The following is a 6,176-nucleotide window of genomic DNA, read 5'->3' as shown; positions in this document are numbered from 1 at the left end:
CTGACTGCAAAACCAGCAACCTGGACTTCCAAACACCTCAGAATGATACTGTTAACTGCTTTAAAACAAACACATCAGTGTTTCTTTACTTGTCTATTTTGACGATTGTGGTGTTGTCAAATTGTTAGTGGGTTAGCCGTCAATGCACATAATATCTTACCCATCACAATAAAAGCTTGACTCCCCCATGATGACATGACGACAATTAATGGTAAATCCTGTCTCGCAAAAAAAGTTGTCTACAGACGACTCCCCAAAATGCATTGTGTCCATGCAAAGATTGCGGCCAATTGTAACGGATCATGTCCATCAGAAAAACAAGCTGTGACTCTTACAGCCCAGATGTTTTAATTTAGTGCCGTACCAAGATAGACAAAACATGTTGATCCTGGCATCAATCAGGCACCAATCAGATTTGTACGTCATTCAAATCATCAGATGTTTGGGTCAATGTTTGTCCCAAAAAATGTCATCGGTAAAAAAAAATCACACTGATGTCTTACCGTAGCCCATCAATATCATTGGGTTATTGAATCTCTGACATACTGTACTCCATTTCCTTACAATAGTCATACTGACTCCAACTTCTAAATACACCAACGAGAACACCGCAGTCCATCTCACTGAACAGTACGTTTGCAAAGCTCTTAGCAGCCATACACTTCAGTCTCATCTGAGACCCGGTCTTCAATTATGGATGCCACAAACAGGGGTTATTGGCTGAACGTAGTTTGCGTACACTATAGTAATAGCACTCCGTGCAAACTCTTACTCTCCCACATAGAAGCACACCACACAGTGCTGAAAATGAAGACACTGAAGTTATCGTGGAGCCGTCACCTGAGAGGATTCAGTTTACAATTGCTTACCGAATACAGACGAATACAAAGTTGAATGTATCGTGTATTGTACGACGATGATTCTTCAAATATTGTAGCCGGTGTAGCAAACCACACTTGTTCTGAAATCTCAATTTTTTTTGTTGTTGTTGTTGCCTCACTCACGACATGATGCTGCAGTAAACTGCAGTAAAGCAAGGCACGCCTCCATCAGAACTTACAGGTACACACAGTATTAGTTCTTACACAATGACGTCACTGCCAGCCATTACACAAGAACATATCATTTGGACAAACTACCTCCTCAACCTGTCGCTATTTTATTTTACTCCACACCTACAGCAATCCCCCATACACACACACGTTGGATTACCATCCCCCGATGCAAAACACTGAACATACACGAGGATAACTATAATTAGGTCTGTGTGGCCACAACCTTTCACCAGAGCCCCGACGTAGCGGTTCAAACTTCAAGCTTCAGACAGGACGGTCACTCACCTTGTCACGGCCCCCGTGGCAAAAAAAATAAAACCGACTCACTGTCAACAGATGACTCCTCACACGCAAAACAACGAGTGAAAGAAGGAACAAAAATGAGAACTTACGGGCCCACCCTATCCCCATCCCTGTCCTCGCATGTAGGCCTTGCTCTGAGCACTGTACCTTCACCGGGTTGCTACGAGCAAGAGATAGAGTGTGTGATAGAGAGAGCGTGTGTGATAGAGAGAGCGTGGGGGAGAAGCGGAGGGAGGGAGGGAGGGAGGGAGGCTCTGTCCTCCATGCCTTTCTTTGTCTCGTTGAGTTCTTACTGGGATGGCTAAGGTCACATTCTTACATCTCAGGTAGATGAGGCTCGAGGCACCATTTTACCTTCTCAAAGGGAGGGGATACAGTGAAGGCAGAGACCAAGAGGGAAGGAATGATAGAACGAGAGAGACTAAGGCGAGTGAATGCTAGGTCAGTGCTGAGCATTCTGAATGAGTAAATGTCTCTGAAGACTTTTCCCTCCTCTGTCTCCCCTCCAGCTGTCTTCCAATGCTGTCCTCCCTCGCTTCCCCTCGCTTCCCCTCCCCTCTCCTCCCCTCTGCATCCCTCTGCATCCCTCTGCATCCCTCTGCTGCCCAACCCTCCTCTACTCTCTCACGCTGCCAAAGAGTGCTGCTTCATCATGCTCCCCTCAGTTGCAGTAGCACAGGGAAGCGGTCACTTTCTTGTCCCTCCCACCACTTCATGTTGTTCCGTTTGTAGATTTACAGACAGTAGTTTCACAGGATCGCTATGGTTCCCTCTCCTCAGCACCCATAGCTCTCCTTTTTGGTCTGTCTTCAGGTGAGGGGGGGTATCTCTGGGCGTTTCTTTCTCGTACTCCGTAGGGCTCCGTTGTGTGCTTCAGAAATCCAAATTCTCAGTTTGTTCCGTTTAAGTGCAGCGACAGCGCTCAGTGACAGAGTTCAGAACCCCGTCTAGTCGGTGTTGTTTTGCTTGCTGCTAGTCATGAGCGCTATAGCTACTAGGGCATGTATCACCCACTGTAACCACTCTCTTCACTGTCCGTTCCCCCAAATATCCTCTTTTCATTTATACTCTATCCCCCTTCCACCCCCCCCCCCCCCCCCCCCCCGCCACACGCCATGGTCTCACCTATCCCATCCCGACCGTCCGACTCCCCTCCCTCCTTCTCTTCCTCTCTCCCCTATCCTATCTCTCTCTCAGTTGCTAGCAGTCACACCTACACTACTTCTTCGGCCCAGCCCTATACTGCAGAGTACATTATGGGAATTGCTTTCTTGCCCAATCCCCCCCCCCCCCCCCCCCCCCCCCGCCCCCGTTCCTCAACTAACACACATAATCACATAATGCTGCAATATGTATCCCAAGGTCACATCTTCCTGAACTCAGAAGGACTGCATGTGTGTTTGTGTCGATGTGTGTGTGCGTGCGTGCGTGCGTGCGTGTTGGCTTTGTCTACATGCACGTGTGCACGTATGATTTATGTGTGTGTGGTGGGAAGGTGCCGAGTCCTAAATCTATCCAAACCACCTGGAACATGTCACTTCTACAGCACTGTAAACTGCCTCAGTGACGGCGTCAATATCAAACCACTCATACAGCTCCTCACGGCCATTGTCAGCTAAAACAATTGCATTATGGTGAATGAGGTGGTTTTATTAGAACGGAACAATGAATAATTCAAGTCGATGATCCACTGCTGATTTGCTAATGCAATGTGTTATATGAGGAGTGTACTGGAATGTGGAGGGCATTGGAGTGTTTCCACGATATATAATTAAATTAACACACACACACACAGTTATAGGAATTATTGCTGTGATTCTGCTTTGTTATTGGACTGTCCCTGGCAAGGTTTTTCCTATATATTAATAATCGAAATATTGATTTACAAAAAAAGGATGGAGTCACCTTCCCCGGGAGACCCCTGCATTGCATGCCGCACACACATGCACAAACGCATACACGCAAGCACACTCACAAACGCACACACACTTTCCCTGCCAGGGTGACAGCTGTTCCGAGTTCAAGGTTGACATCATGTTGAATGACAAGCATAAATCACCTCATATAGAACAGCTCTCACTCTCACACACACACACACACACACACACACACACACACACACACACACACACACACACACACACACACACGTTTACACATTCAAGAGTATTGGTTGGAAGGACTGAATTGGAGTGTACAGTATAGGAGTGTCTTTATCAAAGTGTCGATGTTCGGCTACAATATTGCTTAATATTTAGCATTTTTCTTAGTATCCTCATTTACATAACCATTGACCCTTGCCCCTTGCCCCTCTGGATTCTGTCACGTGAACCCTCATAGGTCAATTACAGTGACACTTATTAGGGGGTCTCTGTACCTCTCACCTTGCAGCACCCCTCATCTCCACATCCCTCTCACACCCCTACACAGCAACATAGTTCCCCCCAGGCATCAAGCGCCCACCGCCTTGGGAATGGGTCACCCGACACCTACTCCAACTCAACCGGTGACAGGGGGTGAAGGCCACGCTTTCAGGGCCCTCAATCATATGGGTGATAGGGTAGGGTGGGGGTGGGGGTGGGGGTGTGAGAGAGGCAGAGAGTGAGGCGTGGTCAGTCAAGTTCAAAGCAAAATGTACAGGACATTCTGTACGTGCACACAGGAATCAATCACCGTGATTGTGATTACGATAGCCTTTCTTTAAACTTTGGCTATTTTAGTGGTATTTTCAGATTTTCGTCATTATTTGGAGAGTTTGTGATAAAGTACGATCAATGCGACAGAGATGTTTTAGCAGTGTTATAAAGACCCATACAATCTGAACGTGTATCAATGACGGCATGTTACTATGCATACATCAAATATCTGGCGTGGCATCTGATCTGGCAGTCGACCTCAATGACTTCACTGGTTACAACCTGCGTTGCAGGAATCCCTCGAATTTTAATCTCTCCGAGAGAAAAAATGAACTGTCCTTGTTTGAAATCCAACTGGATTGAACATGAACTGATGGAACGGTACAAGGAATTAGATGAGTCATGGAGACAAGACATGGCAAATCTGACCATAATTCTGACCATATTTCTAGATTTAGCTTACAAGCTAAATCTAAAGCAGGAAGTACCAGTGACTCACTCAATATGGAAGTGGTTAGATGATGCAGATGCTACGCTACAGGACTGTTTTGCTAGTCCAGACTGGAATACATTTCAGAATTCATCCAATGGCATTGAGGAGTATTCTACCTCAGTCACTGGCTTCATCAATAAGTGCATCGATGATGTCATCCCCACAGTGACCGTATGTACATTTCCCAACCAGAAACCATGGATTACAGGCAACATCTGCACCCAGCTAAAGGCTAGAGTTGCCGCTTTCAAGGAGTGGGACACTAATCCACACGTCTATAAGAATTCCCGATATGCCCTCTTATGAACAATCAAACAGTCTAAGCGTCAATACCGGACTAAGATTGAATCGTACTACACCAGCTCTGATGCTGGTTGGATGTGGCAGGGGTTGAAATATATTACGGACTACAAAGGGAAACCCGGCGGCGAGCTGCCCAGTGATGCGAGCCTAACAGACGAGTTAAATGCCTTTTATGCTCGCTTCGAGGCAAGCAACACTTAAGCATGCATGAGAGCACCAGCTGTTCCAGACGACTGTGTGCTTACACTCTCCATAGCCGATGTGAGCAAGACCTTTAAATAGGTCAAGATTCACAAAGCCGTGGGACCAGACAGATTACCAGGATGTGTACTCAAAGCATGGGCGGACCAACTGGCAAGTGTCTTCACTGACATTTTCAACCTCTCCCTGACCGAGTCTATAATACTTACATGTTTCAAACAGACCACCATAGTCACTGTGCCCAACAAAGCAAAGGTAACCTGCCTGAATGATTACCGCACAGTAGCCATGAAGTGCTTTGAAAGGCTGGTCATGGCTCACATCAACACCATCATGCCAGAAATCCTAGACCCACTCCAATTCGCATACCGCCCCAACAGATCCACAGATGACGCAATCTCAATCGCACTCCACACTGTGAGAATGATGTTCATTGGATACAGGTCAGCGTTCAACACCATAGTGCCCACAAAGCTCATCCCTAAGCTGAGGACCCTGGGACTAAACACCTCCCTCTGCAACTGGATCCTGGACTGGCCGTCCCCAGGTGGTAAGGGTAGGCAACAACACATCTGCCACGCTGATCCTGAACAATGGGGCTCCTCAGGGGTGCGTGCTTAGTCTCTTCAAGTACTCCCTGTTCACCCATGACTGCGTGGCCAAGCATGACTCCAACACCGTCAATATTGAGACAGCCTATGGGGAGCAGGTCAGAGACCTGGCAGTGTGGTGCCAAGACAACAACTTCTCCCTCAATGTGATCAAGACAAAGGAGCTGACCATGGACTATAGGAAAAGGCGGGCCGAACAGGCCCCCATTAACATTGACAGGGCTCAACTGGAGCAGTTCAAAGGTTTTAAGTTCCTTCGTGTCCACATCAGCAATGAAGTATCATTGTCAAAACACACCAAGACAGTTGTGAAACCTTTTCCCCTTCAGGAGAATGAAAATATTTGGCATGGGTCCCTAGATCCTCAAAAGGTTCTACAGCTGCATCATCGAGAGCTTCCTGACCGGATGCATCACTGCCTGGTATGGCAACTGTTCGGCATCTGACCGTAAGGTGCTACAGAGGGTAGTGTGTATGACCCAGTACATCACCGGGGCCAAGCTTCTTGACATCCAGGACCTATATACTAGGCAATGTCAGAGAATGGCCCAAAAATAGACTGTTCTCTCTGCTA

This window comes from Oncorhynchus clarkii, chromosome 24, assembly GCF_045791955.1.
Source record: "Oncorhynchus clarkii lewisi isolate Uvic-CL-2024 chromosome 24, UVic_Ocla_1.0, whole genome shotgun sequence".
In the NCBI taxonomy this organism is placed as follows: Eukaryota; Metazoa; Chordata; class Actinopteri; order Salmoniformes; family Salmonidae; genus Oncorhynchus; species Oncorhynchus clarkii.
The sequence above is the reverse complement of the archived record's forward strand: the minus strand, read 5'-3'. Positions refer to the sequence as shown.